At 39.2% G+C, this 20,996-nt stretch overlaps 1 protein-coding gene across 5 annotated transcripts in view; it reads right to left on the bottom strand.

Moving 5' to 3' along the window:
* The window catches only part of SEMA6D (semaphorin 6D), a 587,975-nt gene that overhangs the window by 350,799 nt on the left and 216,180 nt on the right, over positions 1-20,996 (bottom strand). For 3 of the 5 annotated variants that reach the window (XM_034938713.3, XM_057299907.2, XM_055098814.2), the window contains exon 2: positions 10,690-10,769. The exons of the other annotated variants lie outside the window; for them this stretch is intronic. The gene's annotated coding sequence lies outside the window, so the exon portion shown is untranslated. The remainder of the gene's footprint in view (positions 1-10,689; positions 10,770-20,996) is intronic. 5 annotated transcript variants of the gene reach the window in all.

Genomic DNA, 20,996 nt, shown 5'->3' with positions numbered 1-20,996 from the left:
ATATGCATTACAGCACACAGAGAAGTGACTCAGAGTCAATCGGAAGAAACAGGAACTCCGCTTATAACTCTTATTTTAGCAAAAGGCCAAGCCTTGCCTTTCAGTTATATATCTTTGTTAAAGGTTGTTTTAGCCCAAAGGTCTTTTTTTCTCACTCTTACCAATTTCCTTTAGGGTTGGGTTTCTGTTGCAACTGAGTTGTTTTGATGATAATGTTTCCTTTAAGATGATTATTTGTTTAAAGTTCAGGCTAATAAAAATAACATCCCATTAAAAACATTCTGGAGAGCATAAGAACATTTTAGGATGTTAATTGCTCATGTTAACCAGTCATCTGTGAAACATATGCCAAAAATGCTCTGAAAGGTTCCAAAATGCCTCTTGCAGTGATAAATCTTTTACAGGTATGATTATGTGGAAGCAGAAATAAGAAAAAAGTACATCCAACATCTGGAGTCAAATGGTTTACTGAAGTAAGATTACAAAATTAAATTTAAATGAACTTAATTGAAAGGGGAGGGGAATCTAATTTAATATGGACATTCATCATGTCCTCATTGAAGTTTCTTCTAGCACCAGAAAAATACAATGAAGTCTGAATACAAAAGTTGGATAAAGCCTCTAATGGAGTGTGAAAAGATGACCAAAGAGACACAGTCAGGCAGAATATATTCTCTTTTTCTTTTTGCCATTTAAATGACATGGAATACCCAACTGTTTTGAAAAGGTAGTATCAATCAAGAAACTGAGCTTGGAAACTTATCTGTTTTAACTGTCTCTACTGTTTGGAGTTTCATTGTACATACTTCATCACTTAAAGATGGTGATTACTAGGTTTGGTTTTTAATTCAATGATACCTGACTGAAGACTCCAACAATATGCAGTTATAAGAAAATGGAAGGAAGGAAGGAAGGAAGGAAGGAAGGAAGGAAGGAAGGAAGGAAGGAAGGCAGGCAGGCAGGCGGGCAAAAATAAGAGTGTTAATTTTAAACTAAATCACCTGCCCTTTGGTTTTCATCCTCTAAAGAAAAAAAAAATTAACAATGGACCCCCTTAACATTGTGGTTCTTAGTTCTTGCTGAACAGTTTCGGTCTTCCTAGTTCTTAAACACTCTGTGCTCTGTGTGCTAAGGAAGATGTGTGAAGAAATCAAAATTACACACTATGAAGTTACATATCTATAATTATGTGGAGACAACAGAATTTTATTTTATTAAATTGATTATTTATAGATTCTTAAAAAGACAGTCAGATGTTATTTTACCCTTTGTAGTCCTACACACTATGGTCATTGCTAGAGGTTAACTTTATGATAACTTCTTACCATCAACTGACACTCAGGTTCCCATCATCTCATCTTTCCCTTCAACCTCATAAATATTTAGTTTTTATCATACATGTCATTGGCACCTTTACTTCTGATCCCCCCTTATCTAAAAGAGAGGCTCCTAATACCTCCCCATCCCAACCACAAACCTAATCTAATATGGTACACACTCATCAGTCAAGTGGAAAGTAAAGGCAAAAAAATCCTTAAGCAGAAAACTGGAATGAACAGTTGCAGATGCCAGAGAAACAGGAAGCATCAAAAACAAAGCATTAAAATTAATCTATCACCTGAAGCCAAAACCAAGGAGTAGATGATAAACATAAATTATTAGTGCATATTTATTTAGGAACTACTCTTCATAAGTGCTGAGCACTTTCAAATGCATGAGGGTAGTTAAACATAGCAACCCTGTGATAAGAAAATAGAGGATAATAGCACTTCACTGATGTCTTCAGCATTGTATAGCTGGTAAGTAGCAAAGCCAGACACCAGTCCCAGTCCTTTCTTGTCATATCCAATGCTCTTACTCTATATGGCACTGCCTCAGAAACTGCAGGTGGTGAGAACCTGAGATTGAGACCCTAAGGGAGAATGAGGAGTATAACAAGGGGACTGAATCTTGTCTTGGAATGTCAATAAAGAAATAACCAATGGTACAGGTGAGGATGAAAAGTGAATAATTTTAACTGTTAAGAAAAGTTCATTTACCTAAATCATGTGTTCTTCACTGACTCGTATCATTTACTTTCAATAAAAAGTCCAAACATATTAGACTTTAAAATCCTTGCAATATCTCTACATTGTAAGATAAGAAGAGAAATAGCAATTTTATGCTTCATGATAACCCCAATGGTACTGATGGTCTATGTCACTAATTGTGATCATAATTCTATTCATATCTACTTCATATGTACATTTTTTTGTTCTAGAGAACTGAATAGCTGCCCCTAAGGTCACAAACAGAAAATTACTTTTTGGAGACAGTGGGCCTGAGGCCTTAGATTTCATTACAACTTGCATTTTATTATAGTCCCATAGAATGACTGATCATAGGTAGTGCCTCCAAAAACTATATGAATATTATCATCCTTCCCAAAAAGATGTTGGTTTTAGAATTGTTTTAGATAAAAAGAGGAAAAGTTAACAGTCACTTATGACTCAACAACAGTTCTCACATCAGTTCAGCAAAGGCAGAATATCAGGACAAACAATGGAGAGGGCCACTAGGACTTGCAATGCACATACCTTCACACAGCTCAGAATGCACAAAATAGAAGATGGGCAAAACTATGGGGCAACTAGCATGCACAGAGGGGGAGAAGGCAGTATTTCCAGAGACATTGGAGGCAATGGACATACATTTATTCATTCATTCACAGCATCAAGGAGTAGAATAGGTTAGGAGAGAAAATTAGGGGAGGGGGAAGAAAGGTTTATAAATAGGTTGAGGGGAGAAACAGCAAAGATCACAAAAGAATGCTTTAAATGACGAAAATCAGTTTCACAGTTAGTCTGTATATGACAAGCCCAATAATACAATGTTCTTCTGTTGAAGGAAGGCAAAGGTATCCTCTGATTAAAATTGAGCTATTGGGCTCTGTAATGATGAACTCAGAGGGAACCAGCCCATTCAGTGTAAGACCACCAAGCTGAAGGCCACTGTTTGGCTCAACTTAAGAGGGTATCTGTGTGTTCTGAGCACATCACCCTTCTGAAGGATAACAGTCTCCTCAGCAACAGTCAATCACCACCTGACAGGTCTTCATGTTCTTGGAAAGGTCTGTCTCACCCCCAAAACTTGCATATAACTCTCTTCCCTCTCAACGCTCATAGCCTCACCACCACCACCTGCCCTGGACCAGCAGACCAGCTATTATCGCACCATGGCAGATCAGTCACCACATCAGCCCAGCACTTCCAGGTCATCTTTTATCTCCTCTTCTCTAATCCTCATGTGGCTTTGTTCACTACTTGTTCTGATCTTGGCCTCATACTTCCTGAAAGTCTTTCACTGAATCCTCTGGGACTTGAGGTCAATCATCAGTAAATCTGTTTATTCTCTACTTCCTATGGAAACTTCTCTTTCACCTTTTTGCACTAGTTGAAATCTGACTTTCCAGATAACGCCCATTCCACTAAAGCCCTTTCAAGAGATAGCTTTTACTCTCTCCTAGATCCCTCTTACCAAGGAGCATAAAAGTATAGTAGGTGTCCTCCATGTTCTTCATTACTGTGTCCAGGCCTTTTGTCCTTCTTCCTCAATAAAACTCCAGCTTTCTCTTTCATGGCATCAGGCTATACTCCCCTTCTCTTGTTGGTGCTTCCTCCACCACCCTCCAGTTCATTCCCCCTCCATTCATTGGAGATTTTAGCACATGGCTCATTATCACTTTCTCTAATACTATCCCTATTTAATTTTTGGCCATTTTCATATCCAATGGCATGATCCTTCCAATATCCTGTTTCTCAGTTTCTGGACTACTTTGCTTTTAGAGATTTCATCAGCCATCCTTCTTGAGCCACTCACTTCCACAGTCAAACACTTGACTTTGTGGTGATCAATAACTGCACTCCTTGCAAAAATCTCAATTTTAAATATTCTCTTCTATGATCATGATCTCTTATTTTTCCTGATCACTCCTTCTAACACCCTAACTCCTACAATTCTAAAATCCCACAAGGACCTGAAATTCACTCTCTGTGTCTCTGAGACATAGCTCTCTCATGAAATCCTCTCTTCCCTCTTCTCTCCTTTCCAGCTTAAATTCCATAGAGGATCATTATAATATTTTCCCAGCTCCTTATTATCTTGGTGAACTTTCCTGGTGGAATCATAACCCTCCTTAAATTCAATCAGATGATCACTGTATGCTTGCACTTACGCAGTCTAATGTGACTGACATTTGGTAAACAATCAAAAGAGAACTTTCATATCCTGTGACTACCATCTCTTCCCACCTATCCGCACCTTTCCTGTTCTTACAGACAAGTTCTTTGTGATCTTAGTCAAGGTCACCTTCTCCACCTAGGCACAGGACCCTATCCTCTCTTCCTGAAGTTATTGAAGCAGTCTCCTAAGTGGTCTACCTACTTATGCCTTCCCTACCCACCCTGAGTTTCTTCCTACTCTGCTATGAATGTTCATGTTCCGCCAAAATCCTTATGTTGAAATCCTAACCCTTTAGGTGATGGTATCAAGAGGTGGGGTGTTTGGGAGGTAATTAGGTTATGAGGGTATAGCCCTCAAAAATGAGATTATTGCAATTTTAAAAATCCCAGAGAGCTTTATCGCCTCTCTCACCATGTAAGGACAAACAGAAGGCTCGGCCTATGAACAAGAAAATGGGCCCTCACCAGACACTGAATTTGCTGATGCCTTGATCTTGGACTTCTTAGCCTCCAGAACTGTGAGAAATAAATTTCTGTTGTTTATAAGCCACCCAGTATAGCAGCATGAACAGACTAAGACACTCTCGGCGTGGCAGCCAGAGTGATCCTTGTAACGATTCAGACTGAATAGCCTCCCTGCTAATTTTCAAGTATACTACCCATTCTCTTGTCTCAGAGCTTTTGCACTTACTGTTCTCTCTGCCTAGAACAATCTTCCTCAGATTTCTGCCTGGCTTGCTGTCTCATTTCCTTCAAGTCTTTTTCTCAGAAGGTATCTACATAGAAAAGCTTTACCAGGCCACTCCATGTAAAGTTCAGCCCCATATACCATTTCATATCTCCTCTTTTTTCTTTTTGCACACATCTATATATAAAATATATATGGGCATATAAAATATATAAATGCTATATTTTAGATATATTTATCCATGCATCGTTTATCTCCTCCATTGAAAATTAACTTCCTTGAATGCAGACATTTTTATCTGTTGGGTTTACTTCAGTATCCCCAATACACAAAACACTGTCTAGCAATACCTACATGGTGATCGATAATTTGTTCAATGAATGAATTGCAAAAAAAAAAAAAAAAAAAAATGGATGCATGAGTGATTAGGAAAAGAAAAAACAAAAAGTGATTAATGTCTTTCACATGGAAAATTAATATTTAGAGATGTCTATTTTTACCATGATATCCTCCATTTATGAAATCAAGATTTCAGGGGATCCAAGGATACAACAGTTGTCATGGTAGTGCCATGACAATATGGCACTATAGCTCATTGAAAAACACACCAAAACAACACTAAGAATTAATACAAATCCTGAACAATTCTAAAATTACTATTTTTAATCTTAGCAGTAATTGTCACTCCTTAAACAATACATACTTGGTAAATCTTGCCCCTTCAGGCAACCTCTGAAAGTTTTACTTTTGATAACTCTACTTTCTCAGACATTGATATTCTCTCTCTCTCTCTCTGACACACACACACACACACACACACACACACACACACACATATACACACACACAGTATAAGCAGATAGAGTCTAAAAGGTAAAGTACATAACCATGGGATGGTATGTCAGAGCATATCTTCTTGCCTGATATGAGGATGAAATCATAATACGATTACACAATTTATGTTTCTCATCTCCCCTTTCCCTCTATCTCTAAAACAAATAAATATTAAATATTCAAGCTTTTAAAATGTTTCTGGAATCAGGTTTGTGCCTTTTACAACAATATCTTATAATGTATCTTTAGATATTTAATTAAAAATTTTTGCAGGTGGTTGATAAAACACATTATTAAGAACTATAACTCCCCTTTCCCCTCAATTTAGCAGAATCCTTTAGTGATAAAAAAGATTGCCTTTATCAGAGGCTCTCAATCTGTCCCAATTTTTCATAAGTCACTGAGCTCTAACGACATTTTGTCAGATGCAAAACTTGAAAATAAAAGAAGAAAATTTGCTTTTGACTTTATTACACCAAAAATGTCTGAGTGATAGATGGGACCATTGCAGTTATGGCGGTTCTCGGGTTCCTATTGTTAGTCATGGGCTATTTTGATCAGCTGCAAAGTAATAGGGGGTGACTAGAATAGAAAATACTTGCAGTTTTCTGAAGCTTCACAAAATGCTAATAAAAATAGCTGAGATTTTAGAGACCCTACTAGAATCTCTGTCAATTTCCATAATTTTCTGATCCTCTTCCTGGGAAGGGTCCTAAGGAGCTCTCTTTGCTGATTATATCTAACCTCCACACTGGCTTTGGGGAGAAACAGAGGTCAGTGATTGAACAGAGAAATTACCTTTTGAGTTGGAAATGCTAGAAATAATAGATGTAGCCAGACCCGCCAGATTGTGAGTACACTGTTTGACTGAGTTATTAGTAGTATGATCTGCTATGATGATTTCAAACTAATTTTCAAGCTAATTGAGTCAGTTATAAACACATGGAAATTTGGGTGGAGTATTTTAGGACAACATTTCCCATACTTAACCTTATTCTCATCTTAATTCTCTTTGGTTACTTTCCCAGATTAGTTTCAGAATTTTGTGACCAAGGAAGGTTTAAATTAAGTTCTAACATGAGGACAAAACAGACCATACCCAGGCTTGAAGGAACTATTAGTTACTTTTGTTCTCTTGGGAGAACAAATTGGTAGAAATGAGGGTGGATTTTAATTGTCACAGAAGGTACAAATGATGCTGCCATGTGATTGGAGGTCTTGGGACTGGGGAAGAATATCGTTATCATTAGGGAGGACCATAGTGCACACAAGTAAGTATCTCCACAATGGTGACCTTGGCATGGTGTGCAAACTTTACTCCTAAATAAAAAATAAATGGATGATACTCTTGGTTGGTATTTCATATGTCAGGCAATTTCTTTGACCCACATCCATTATGTTAACGTTCTTCTCTAGCACTCTGGATGAAAATTTGGGCCACTATGTTTAACTTCATCCATTATTCATAGTCCTTGATTGCTTCTAACATTAGTACATGAACTGGGAGCTCTGAAAGATTTTTATGTCATGTGTAATTGTTGGAATTTCCTGTGTATTATTTAAGTTACATTTTCCAACAACTTGGCTTTATTCTTAAAGGACGTGTGATCAACAGTTCTTTGCAAGGGCAAAGATTATGGTATGTTCCAGCAAATTGTGTTTGTTGACCTAAGACATTTCCCCCCACCCCCAACTCATATTGATTGTCTACAACATTTCTAATGAAACAGAGTCAGAGAGTAAACTCAGGGCTATGGGGGTATATTTGTCTTACAGATCAAACACTTAAAGCAGGATTTATGGAAGCGGAGGGCTGTGGGTCAATAGCTAAAAAAAACCTGGATTGTAAACAATCAAAGGACTTTCTGAGGTGTGAAGGAGAGGAGAAAGGAGACAGGAGGGGGTAGAGAGGAGGAGAAGGGGCAGGAAGATACACAGGGTTTGCTGTGGTAGGAAGTCTGCATCTGAAAAGAATTAGAGAAAAGGAGGTCTGAGAAAGACGGCTTTACCACAAGGATCAGTCCCAGAGACCCTTTCTACTCCCCTTACTGACAGGGATTGTATTGTAAACATTTCCTCTATACCCTCCCATACTCTCATTTGGAGTAATTTGAGAGCACTGAAATTTTGGATCAGTGCATTAAGAACACTAAAAATAGATACACACACAATTCAGGGAAAGTTATAATGATTGCATTTTGTTGTTATCATAATTTAATAAGAGCAGTCAAGTGTATTAGAGCTCAGAGCAACTGTAAGCCTTCATTCAATGTAAAAACACAGACCAGATCGATGAAGATGCTTTTTTGACCTAATGTTCAAATCAGACAAGTGCTATTAATAAGGAATCAACTTTCTAGCAATACTAAATTCTGTGTAGTGATTTGAAGTCCCAAAAAGTATTTTTTACTTATTATTTTATCTCCAGCTAAGTCTACAGAGAATAAATATTAAACCCCTTTTACAAATTAAAAACTAAGGCCTGACATTTAAGAGACTATTTAAAATCTTAGAGACAAAAGAAGAAAAATCCTATCCAGCAAAATCAGGTATGGTTTTAGGATTAAGATTGAGGTACATTGGTGTCTACATTAGTGCTTTTCTACTCTGTCACTCTACATGATTATATTATTTCTCAAACAAGTCTATCTGTTCAACAGTGTCCTCATATGCAGAAGTGGAACAGGATTCTGTATGGTCCTTAGTTCTCTACAGAGACAAGAGGCTCCAAGGCTAGTTCTAAGAAAATCTTCCCACTTTCTAAATGATGCAAGTCAATTTAGCATGGTCTACTGAATTTCTTTTGTAGACTTTTACTTTTGATAACAAAAAGCATAATTTGATATATACAGTTCAGATGAAATGATGACTTCTGTGGTCCAGATGTGAGTTGTAGGCCACTTCCTTGGAGGCTTATAATTTCATTAAGGCCAATCACATGCGTGTTTCTCTTACTTTTTTTTCCTCCTCACATTGCTCAACCTTGGGGATTTTTAAAAGCCCTGTTCAGTTTAACTCAGCCCCTTCTGACATCTAAGATTTAATGACTCTAATTAGGATGTTATCTTAAATTCCATGTATGTATGAGGAAACCACGACTTATGTATAGAAGTTAAGCTTTGGTGGTAGTTCCTAGAAAGCACTTCTAAATCATGAAATAAAACATGAAACTCAAGTGCAAAGTTATTTAATTTTCAAGGGGAATGTAATATTCAGATAAAAGAAACCATAATGATACATTCATTTACTTTTATATGCATAAAAGTGTGAAGTTATATCATCACTTCCAGGTATCAGTTTAGGTAATGCATCTTCCAAGCTATTTTACAATCATTCTTCCATTGTACCATAAACAGATTTTGAGAATACAAGCTGTTAAACTAAAAGTTACTGCAATAATATGACTGAATAAAGCAGCAAGGCAATTTGAGAAGAATATACTAAAAGGACTAAATATGAATGCTGAATTTCCAAAATACATCCTTCAGAAATTCACAGATGTAAGGCCATGGTCAGTATACAAGAATGAGCAAATCAGGCTGTTCAAAGTCACATTTTGCTCAGTGCACCATGGATCCGCTATAAGACCACATGAAAATGGGGACTAAGAAATATATAGAAACTATATTAGTGGCCGAATGCAGTGGCTCACCCCTGTAATCCCAGCACTTTGGGAGACCAAGGCAAGAGGATCACTTGAGGCCAGGAGTTCAAGACCAGCATGGACAACACAGTGATACCCTATCTCTATAATTTTTTTTTAACTAGGAAGGCATAGTGGTGTTTGCCTGTAGTCCTAGCTACTCAGGAGGCTGAGGTGGGGGGATCCTTTGAGCCTAGGAGTTCAAGGCTGCAGTGAGCTGTAATTGTGCCTCTGCACTCCAGCCTGGCTGACAGAGCAAGCCTCTGTCTCAAAAAAAAGAAAGAAGGAAAGAAAGAAAATATACTAAAATGGTAGCTCTCAGAGAATTGAATGTACCAAATATAGTCTCACTCCATGATGATCTGGCTTAAAGGAAGATGGTAATGGAATGGGTATTATTTTTTTAATTTAACCTATTAAATTAAACAAAACGGGGTTCAAAGAATCCACCGAGGCCTAGATGATCTTGTTTGACTGTTTAACCCTATCATGGTGCAATTTCTACTTTATATTGAAAATGTTTCCAGAGATGGTGCTCTCTTTTATTAAGAATGTAAATTTTAATTATTACTTTTTTCAATATTATATTTCGGCCTCAGATTTAAGGGAGGGAGTATATGTGTGTTTGTCCACACATATATGTAAATACACATACACACAGAGGAGTGGGAGACTTCCCTTTTCAAAATGAACTTCCAGTAACACAATTTGCCATCCGTCTGTCAACAGTCACCATTATCACTCTCTTTTTAAGTAATGGCATACAGATGTCTCTGACAGCAGCAAGTGTCCAGTGTGTGGAGGTGCACTGTCATCGGCCTCAGAGAGTCTTCATTTTTACGTAATCTCCTAACTAACTGCAAATGTGGTTGTTTTAGAAACCAAATATCTGGACCCATGTTAAGGGTATGACTGCCCCATGCAGAATTGAAAACAGAGTCATTTTCCCTTTCTTTCTCCCCATTGATCTTAAACTCTGTGTCTCTTTGTGCTGTATAATCATATCTCTTCTGAATACACGTAGTTTCATTGTTCAAAATGGAAACCATTTCCTCCACTTAGTCCAATGACGCAGACACTTAAAAAATCTAATTATTAGTTTCCCTATTTTCACTCGTACCAACAAACACTATGTTCAGTACTTACGGATTATGGATTTCTCTTGTGTTTGCTATGGTTTTGCAAGCAGAGATCTTTACTGATCAAAAAAGATATACCTAAACAACTTCAGTTTCACATCTAATGGAAAAAGGCAGAACCCAGTAATATTTACTGTCCTTCGTTGTTACATATTTAAATCTTACCACTGCAAGCAAATGTGAAATCCTTAAATTGCTGGCCTCAGTGTTCCCATGTCAACTGGCATATGCTCAGGTTGGAGATCCTGCCAAAAGTCAAAGGAAAACATTCATGAAACAGAGCCTGATGGATGATTATTCTAATCCTGTCTGCCCAGCACTGCCGGCAAGCTTGGTTTATAAATGCCTGCTGCTGCTTTAATGATAAGACCTCTTAAACACAGCTGAATGCAGCGCACCAGTGGATTTTCTTTTTTTTTCCTCTCTCTGCCCTAACTACGAGACTGATTATTGATCTCTACCTGGATGTTCCTATTGCAAACAGGCTATTCATGAATACAAGCAGGACAAATAATGGTACACTGCCTAGGTAGTTTTAATAAACTGCAATCAGGACATGGTCTCTGTGGGGGAAAAAAGTAACCAACCCAATTTTAATGAAGTATGTGCTTATGTGACTGCAAAGTCTGTGCACACAGACTTTGGCTGTGGGCCACACATTGGGCCACACATTGGGTAGTGGAGGGCAACTGCTTTTTCACTGAGTCCCTTGTCACAGTGGACAAGGATAACCTATACTCTTACTCAAGAGAAGTTTCCAAATTCCCTCTATTGACCTTGAGATGAGGCTCTGAGGGCTGGAGTGAATTTATCTTGTTCTGACCACGCCACCAACTCACTCTTCATTCTAATACACAGTTAAGTTTCTAAAGCTCTGTTTCCAGCTCATACTTTCTCATTGGCTGAGGGTGCATTTCAGGCAGGATTTTCTTTTCTTGGCAGAGAGAGGGGTACAATGTGTTCCTTGGGGCTCTCTCCCACATTTTCTCCAGGAGAGAACATATGCCCAGGTCCTCAGAGAATTGTGCTCCCACACTCACAGCTGTACGATAGGCAAGAAAAAGCTGTCTACAAGCTTAAATAAACTATCAGCATTTGCAAAAGTGCTCTGAGGTGTCTTCAGGAAGTGTTCCAGGAGAATTGCTATTCTAAAAAGATCACTAGGTTCTCTTGTCCTGGATTTTACCCCACACTCAGACATTAATACTTGAAGTGCATCAGTGATACTAATTTATTTATCCAAAGTTCAACATTCAGTAAGTACAACTGGCAACAAAACAGACGGAGTCCTTGCACTCATGCAGATGAGTGTCCAGTGGGGAACTATAGCCTCCTGCAAGCTCTGCTGCACTCCTGCCTGTGTGCTTTGGAAGGAAGGGAGAAGCACCTACTCCCCAAGAGAGAGGCTCATGCTTCCTTCGAGCTGCCCTCTTCTAAATTACAAACATAGTTCTGGGAGAATCTCTATTATCTTAGCATGAATCAGTTTATCCAAATTGCTTTTGTTAAACCTAACAGCATCAGGCTCTGTGTGTCTTTCCTCATTGTGTCAATACCTATTTGCTTATTAACACTTTACTTGTCCAATAATACCTAGATCAGAGTCCCCCTTTTTAATCCCTCTGTGCAATTTTATCTTGACATACCTTAGAATATACATAGCAACCTCATTTATTTCTTGGTTATAGCACTGGAAGTGGAAGAATTTTCAGCCTTTACTAGTGTGCAGGCATTATAAGTTATTTAGTCTACCCTTTTTTATAGATAAGGATAGTGTGATATAGAAGGAAGTCAGAGTCATTGTTAATAAATTGTTATAAATCAAAAAGAAGGTAGTGGAAAATGTATTGTTGTTTTTGTTCTGTGTATGTTTTCATAAGATATTTTAAATATATTACTTAATCTAAGTCTTGAAAACACTACTCAGTAGATACATTATTATGCCCCATTTACAGATGCAGCAAGTCTCAGTGGGGATAAATAACTTAAACCAGGTCAAACAGCTACAAGTGGTAGCTGGCAGAGACGGGGCTCAATCCCAGGCCTGAGGATGCCAGAACATGCCAAGGTAGTTGTCTTACCCACCACCTCTCTCCACTTCCACACCAGGTCACAAGGATGGGAGGAGAAAATGCTGAAATTTACTGAGAAAGGGGATTTGGACAGCGCAAATGAGAAACCGCAGGTCCTTGACAACTTGGTTAAGAGTCCTATCTACTGCCCTCCTTCTGAGGCCCAACCTCAGACTGCCAGTCTTCACCACGTCCTTTCACATGGAGATTCCCAACACCCCCACCCCACCACCACCACCAAGGTGCAGAGAGGAGGGAGAAGGGGTGAGGGCGCCATCTCCCTGCGAAAGGATGATGCAAACTGACAGCAGCATCTGCAAGCATCTGAGCTTCTGGCTGGTTATCCATCCAATGTGCCTTGACAATCATGCTAAATCTTTAAGTCTCAGAAAAGATAAGAACTCACAGTTGTGGAATGCAAAAACTGCAGGTCTGCACTTTGTGTATACCACTTTTAAAGGGCACCTCCCAATCCTCCTTTCCAAACACTACCCACCTTATACATATATGAGGTATTTGGCAGCTTTTTGCACCAAGAAGGTGGATAGGAACTGGGCTTGACAGATGAATGCATCAACTTCTCTGCTCCTCAGTAACAATACTACATCTACTTCAAGTCAACATTTCCAAATATTTTTGTAACAATGACAGCCTAAGTACCTCCAAAATAATGATGAAAATCACACATTCTGGTTGTTTGGAATTGTTCACTTTATTAAGTATTTTTGTTTGTTTGTTTTTGTTTTTGTTTTGTTTTTTGGGGTTTTTTTTGAGATAAGAGTCTTGCTCTGTCAGCCAGGCTGGAGTGCAGTGGCACGATCTCAGCTCACTGCAACCTCCTTCACCCGGGCTCAAGCAATTTTCCTGCCTCAGCCTCCCAAGTAGCTGGGATTACAGGCATCTGCCACCATGCACCATGCCCGGCTAATTTTTGTATTTTCAGTAGAGACATGGTTTCACCATTGGCCAGGCTGGTCTCAAACTCCTGACCTCAGGTAATTTGCCTGCCTTACCTCCCAAAGTCCTGGGATTACAGGCATGAGCCACCCCCCTCCGCCCGGCCTACAACATTCACTATTTTCACTTAATTTCCACCACAAAAACTACATAAAGTGAATAGGACAGTTTTTTGTTTTTAAATTTACAGTTTTCTTTTTTCTGTTTTTTTTTTTTGTTGTTGTTGTTGTTGTTTTTATTTTTGTTTTTGTTTTTTGAGGTATGACTGACAAATAAAAGTAGCACACATATCTAGGGTACACGATATGATGTTTTGGCATAGACATACATTGTGAAATTATTACCACAATCAAGCTAATTAACATATCCATTATCCATCACCTCACAAGTCACTTCATTTTTTGTTTTTTTTTTTTGGTGGTGCGAACACTTGAGATCTACTCCCTTAGGAAACTTCGGGTATACAATACATTATTAATAACGATAGTCACCATACTGTACATTAGGTCTCCAGAACTTACTCATCTTATAACTGATGGTTTGTACCCTTTGACCAACATCTCCCCTTTTCCCCTACTCTCCAGACCCTGGCAGCCACCCTTTTACTCTCTGACACTATGAGATTGACTTATTTTTAGAAGTCAGAGTAATTATTAATAAATTATTATAAATCAAAAGGAAGGAAATGGAAAGTATATTTTTGTTAGCTTTTGTTCTTTGGTATGTTTTTATAAGCTATTTTAAATCTGTTATTTTATCTAATTCTCAGAAAACACTACTCAGTAGAGCTATTATTATGCCCCATTTACAGGTGCAGGAAGTCTCAGTGGGGATAAGTATCTTAAGCCAGGTCAAACAGCTACCAGCAGTCGAACCTTTTCCTCCATTCCAAATTCTTCAGGCAACATTATCCATGTCAGAGTCATCTAGGTCCCTGATTTTGTTGCCCTCGCTATGTTCATATAGACTGAGCTTTGTTGCTTTTTCACTTTCTCCAGTAGCTGCTGATGGTAAAGTTAGCCAACTACATATATGCAAAGTTGTATATGACAGATAATTTGCACACTCAGTCAAACCTTTTCCTCACTCCTTTCATGGGTTCAGGAAAAGAAAGTTGAAGCCTTGTGCAGAGAATAGAGAACAGAAAGGATATGCTAAAGCAGCTTCCTTTCAAAGAGCAGTTCTCAGGTCTCCTTGCATATGGCCCTCCTGAGTGAAAGTGTGGCAAGTACTTCTGAATCGCTGTAGGGCATGTGGCTCTGCATACATATGCATAATGTCCTTTTCACACTTTGGAGCTACCAGATGCCTGGTTCTGCTGGGAAGAGGTTTGGTAACCCACTTGAAATTATGAGGATTCGTAACTCATTTATGCAAGCTGCAGACCCCTCTAGATGACATCTCCTGCTCTAAAGAATGATTGAGAGAAGCATGTAATAGAGCTGAAAATGACACTGAAATATTAGCAGTGCAGCAGAGTTTATATGAGGCCCCCAGCTAGATGAGGGAATTATACAAGTCAAAAAAAGAGGCACGCCTTCAGGCAACATGAGAAGCAGAAAACAAAGGAAGCAAGAACTGTCTAGGTGTCAAGGACTAATTTTGTTGCTATGGGAAAGGCCCTGAGGCACTGATTCATTTTATAGGCTGGTATACAGCCCTGATCCTGGACTCCTCAGGCTAGTAAGTGAGGTGAAGCTCCTCCTCCATTCCCACTTGACCCTTAAAATGACTTAGCCCTCTGAGGTAGTGGAATGAGTTTGCGGGGTAGTGGAGGAGGGTGATGTTTAGGATGGACTCAGACTAGGTCCTGAGCCTGTCTGAGATGAGACTTTGTAACAGGCTGGAATCTGCCTCTCCTGGAACCACTCTGTCTCCAACCAAATCCTTCCCCACCAGCTCTCCAAATTTTGTTCAGAAACACTAAGCTCATGCCACCCCCTCCAATCCCTTACAGTCTCCATCCCTCCTCCCTGCTACTAACACACTCCACTCAGGAGACTAGATGTCTGCTCCTCAGAAGAGAACACAGAGCCCTGAACAGCCCTGTCCTTCTTTTCAGCTCTTGCTACATGGCGCATCTCCTGAAACACTTCCAAAATGCCCTGCCTTTGCACTGCTGCTTGCTCCTCCTGGAGTGCCTTTCTCACTTCTCCCCCTAAGGACATTTCCTACTCATTCTTTAAGAAGCAGCTGCCACTTGACCGGCGGTGAGGTGAAGACTTTCTCATGACACCTTGCACACATCTCTACTTGACCACTTAGCACTCTCCACTAGAATTCTATGCTACATATTTTAGCATGTATGAAACTATAGATTTCTGGAGTGCAGGAGCAATGCTTGCAAATGTACCTTTTTATCCTTTACACTGAGCAAAATACCTGGCATATATGAGCCTGATAAATACATGTTGATCGAAAGAAAATGAATGAATTACTCACTAATTTCTCTCCCACACGCTTTTAGCAAAATAGCATGTGAGCCGTTATCATTCTCTGAGACACACTATAGTGATGACACTGGAGAAAAAGAGACAAAAGATCAGAGTACTAGCTGGGCATCTTTCTCTTAAAGCCCATCCCTGAGGGTAACTTCATTTTCCCTATTAATGGCACCCCTCTGATACAATGTTAGGGTCCAATCAGGTCACAGCATTAAAGGTCTTAGAGAGAGGTGGTGGTCTGTGCTACAAAGAGCTCAGGCTTTTCAATCAGATGGTCCTGTGATCGAATCCAGGCATTCCTACCAGCAGCAACTGGAGCTGGAAAAATGTTCAGAATCTAGCTGAATTTCAGGTCTCTCCTTGATAAAATGAGGAGAATACCTACCCTACAGTAGTAAAAACAAAATAAAATTATAACTGCCACGATGATGGCTCATTTTAGGTTCTCAATAAATGGTAACATTTATTTTTTATATCTTCAGCCTTAACCCCTTCCACTTCTTGGTTCCCACAGAGTTTTGTTCTTCCTCTAGAATAGAGGTTCTCCTTGCTAGGGTATTAGAGGGTGATCTCGACAACAGAATAATTTAAGGTGATTTTCCAAATGATATCCCCATATCCCTTTTGAGATACACTTCTGTAGCGTACCATCACTCTTACTGATAGACGCATGTTTTCTTTCTCAGGAGTTATCAGACACAAAGGGAGCTGACAATTACTTCTCTAGAACACACTTTTTAAAGTCTTGCTTTTTATTTTCACAGGCATAATTCTAGCCGGGACCATAAACTTCTCATCCTGAAACTTTTATCAGCTTCCTAGTTGACCTCCCTATTTAAAGGTTATCCTTGTCAGTCCATCCTGTATATAATAGCAAGAATCATCTTGCAAACTCCAGAAAGACAGAGTGAACTTCTGATAAAATGGGCACCTCAGTAGTCACCAAGGGAAGAGCCAGCCCCATCTCCCACACCGGCCACTCTGCACTGCTTCACCCACTTGTGCCTTTGACTATGTTATTGCTTCTAACTGGAAGGGCCCTTCTTTCCCTAACCTCTCCCCATCCCCACGCAGTTAAAGAATTTCTACACATCATTCAAGACAAACTCGAGTGCAGTTAACTGTCTGCTCCTCTGTGCCACCAATGTACGTAACTCACCTTTGTTTGTGCATTCATCACACTCTGTTGCAAGTTATTAGCTCATGAGTCTTACTTCTGTGTTAGATTGTGAATTCTTTAAAGGAAGAGACTGTGTCTTAATCATTCATGTTTCTCCCCATAAAGTAGATGCTCACTAAATTTTTATTGACCCGCACTAAATTGAACTGAGATGATACCCTGTTCATACTCCATTAAATCATTTACCTTGCTCTACTACCTACTAGGATGTGTGCACTGTTTGCATGTGTGTCTGCATGGCAGTCATTGCTGGGGTCTTCTCCTCACTTTTGCACTTTTTCCGTGGGCCCTTTCTTTTCTAACAGAGATTATGCAAAAAAGAAGAGTTGTGCATTTACTGGTCCATTTTATTTCAAAACCTAGGGAGGCTGGGTAAGCCCTCCAGCCAACACAGGGATTCTGGAAAAAAAAGGCTTTTGTTAAAAGCATCTTGTCACTTCCTACTCATTAAATCCAAACTTCCTCAGGTGGACTGCAAGATAGTACGCCAACTTGACTGAACCTCTACCCAATCTAGCTGTCTGGACTAGCCCAGAATGCATAATTGCTTTTCTTTGTGATTCTGCTGTGAACAGGACAGGATTCTGTTCCTGCATGTTTCCCTCCCTAGTGAGAACAGTGCTGCAGGCTCAGATCCCTCTGGAATATCCATTATTCTATGATGGAGGCTTTGCCTCTTGAGGTCCCAGGAATTGTTGGCTTGTCCTTGATTCAATGTTCATCTATCTATTCATCAAACATTTATTGACGCTTTTCCTTATGTCAAATGCTATGGTAAGTCCTAGGGAAATAAAGATGCATAACCAAAAAAAAAAAAAAAAAGTCTGGCTCACAAAGAAGTTACTTAGGATGGGGAGATGACAGAACATAAACAAATGACAGTATAATAATGCAAATGGAAAACAGATCTATACGTACAATGCTGGAGGGGCCCAGTGGAAACAGATAAAGAGAAGCTGATGTTGTTTTCCACTTATTAGCTGTGCAGAGAACCTGAAAGCGCCCCAACACAGATATCCTCCTCTGGCTGCAAATATCCTTTACGAATCTGAAAATGCTCTTTGAGAAGACTGCTAGTCCTATTACATAAATCACTGTTGTGGTTACGTGAGTGACACTACAAGCTTAAATTTCCCCTCTGAAGAGCCATTGTCCTAATAGAAGATCATTGCTGTCTCATTACAGCATCTTGAACTCCGCTCTCCAGCATATGCAACGCTCTGACTTCAAACAACTACAAGGTACACTATATAACAGAGAAGGAAATATGGATAAGAAATACTCAAGAAGAACCTTCAATCAAAGGCTGCTCCAGCTTTGACTCTAGAACTGTGCTGCCCAGCATATTAAACAGTAGCTATTTAAATTTAAATTTCTTAAAATTAAATAAAATTAAAATTCCAGTTCTGCAGTAGCATCAACTACATTTCAAGAGCTCATTAACATACATGGCTAGTGGCTACCATGCGGTACAGATACTGAACATTTTCATCACCCTAGAACATTCTATTGGACAGTGCTCCTTCAGGAAGTAATCTGAACTATTTATTTACCAGTTTATGTTAAGATTTTGTGAACTGTTTACTTTTAAAAAACTCAATTCTGGCTTGGGAGGCAACAATCAAAAGTAAGAGTTAACTATTTTTGAAGGGCTCACAGTCTAGTGGGGAAGACAATATTTTAGAAAGGAAAAAACATTGGACAAATGTGCTGCGGGTGGTATGAACGCACAGACACAAAACAGTCTAGCTTTGACTTAAAAAGTAAGAGAAGACCTCAAAGCAGAGGGGACAGTTGATGCAATTTTTATAGGACGTGTAGCGACTTTCCTAATTTACAAAGTGGAAAGGGCACTAGAAATGGTGAGAACAGCATATGCAGAGTCACTGGGCAGGGAAGAGGTTACTGCACATGGGGAACTGCAAGTCCCTCAGCATTCTTGGGAAACAGTGTAAACTTTTGGGAAGTTGGGTGAGAGCAGGCTGACAAAGTAGCAGACATGGGTATTGGGTGAGCAGGTGGAAGGAAGAAGAGGGGTTATGCATTGTAACACAGTAGTTAGAGAACTGAAGTTTTACAAAACAGGTTTTATGCTTCAAATTATCCACTGCTAGCTTTATTATTGTAGACAATTTTAAAGAGCTCTTTAAATCCCATTTTTTCTCATCTATAAAATGGTATTAATAGTACTGCCAACATTTTATGATTGTTTTGTGGATTAAAGGAGACAACGTGCTTGTCATAGTGCATGGCACACGTCAAACATTCAAAAATAAAAGTTGGGACCATTTATTCTATAAGAAATGTGGGACTATAAAAAGGTTTGAGGAGTAAAATAAAATGACTGTATTGTACACGGAAGTAAGACACAAAGGAATTACTAATGTTAATAATAATAATTAAAATAACAGCTAACATTTACTGAGTATTTACTACCTATTGGGCATGATTTCAAGTATTTTAAACAAGCTACTTCATTTAATCTGCTCAGCAACCCTATCAGGTAGGCTACCATTACTAGCTTTCCTTTACAGATGGGAAAACGAAGGTATAAAGAAATTAAATAATTTGTTACACTACTAATAATTGACAGCAGTGGGATTCAAACCCAGACATCTGGCTCTTGAATCTATACCGTTAATTCTCAGGCTGTTCTGTCTCTGTTAGAAGTTCTTTGACAAAAGCCTGCCTGATATTGTATGAATTATTTCACCCCACAGCATGATGTCAGACTCATTTATTTAAGTACAGGTCTTCAAAACAACTTTCTCATGCCATGAAAGCCAGTAAGCCAGTATGTGTGCTTTAGAAATAGGCCACAGGCCATCTAAATAGAAACAGCTAGTTGTTTGATAAACTGAGTATCCTTCGAAGAGTAGGTTCAAAAGACTCCTTGGACAACCAAGACCTGACTACAATTCCAGAGCATTCTCAACCACAGTCAGCCTGTAATAATCTCTCACTTTGTATTAGGTCCTTATAAATGTCAGCTTCCTCTTAAGAAAATGGGGATAATGCCTGCCTCATAGCATTGCAAGGAATGTTAAATAAAAGTGTATAGGAAGGATTTTTTTTTTTTTTTTTTTTTTTTTTTTTTTTTTGAGACAGAGTCTCTCTCCATCTCCCAGGCTGGAGAGCAGTGGCATGATCTCGGCTCACTGCAACCTCTGCCTCCTGGGTTCAATCAATTCTCCTGCCTCAGCCTCCAGAGTAGCTGGGACTACAGGTGCACACCACCACACCGGCTAATTTTTGTATTTTTAGTAGACAAGGGAGTTTGTCCTGTTGGCCAAGCTGGTCTTGAACTCCTGGCCTCAGGTCATCCACCTACCCTGGCCTCCCAAAGTGCTGGGATTACAGGCATAAGCCACCACTCTCAGCCTACAGGAAGGATTTCTACAGTGTGTTCACTGGGACGTAGCTTTTGCTGCTCTGATTTTGGTTCTTTTACTTAAAGCACCATCTTCCAATATGAAGTCTCTAGAATTCTGGAAAACATTTCATAGGGCTAACTTGAACTCTTAAATAGCTTAAGGATGGCGAGGAGGGTATCATAAAAATAAAATTATCCAAAACAAACACAACTCAGTGTATGACCTAAACTCTAACTATTCTTATTTAAAGCTTTCTCTGATTTAAGATCCAACAACACTTTGCAGTGTGTTCCTGTGTTTACTCAAATCTGGGACCAGGTGAGCCTGACACATCAATGCTTTCACTGACCTCACTAACCATTTCTTCTCTCAGGGATGTTCTTTCACATGTCTTTTCTTCCGACATTCTGTCCTTTTGTTTGATGTTCATCCTCACACAAGTCCA

Source organism: Pan paniscus, chromosome 16, assembly GCF_029289425.2.
Source record: "Pan paniscus chromosome 16, NHGRI_mPanPan1-v2.0_pri, whole genome shotgun sequence".
In the NCBI taxonomy this organism is placed as follows: Eukaryota; Metazoa; Chordata; class Mammalia; order Primates; family Hominidae; genus Pan; species Pan paniscus.
This window is presented reverse-complemented; position numbering and strand designations above follow the sequence as displayed.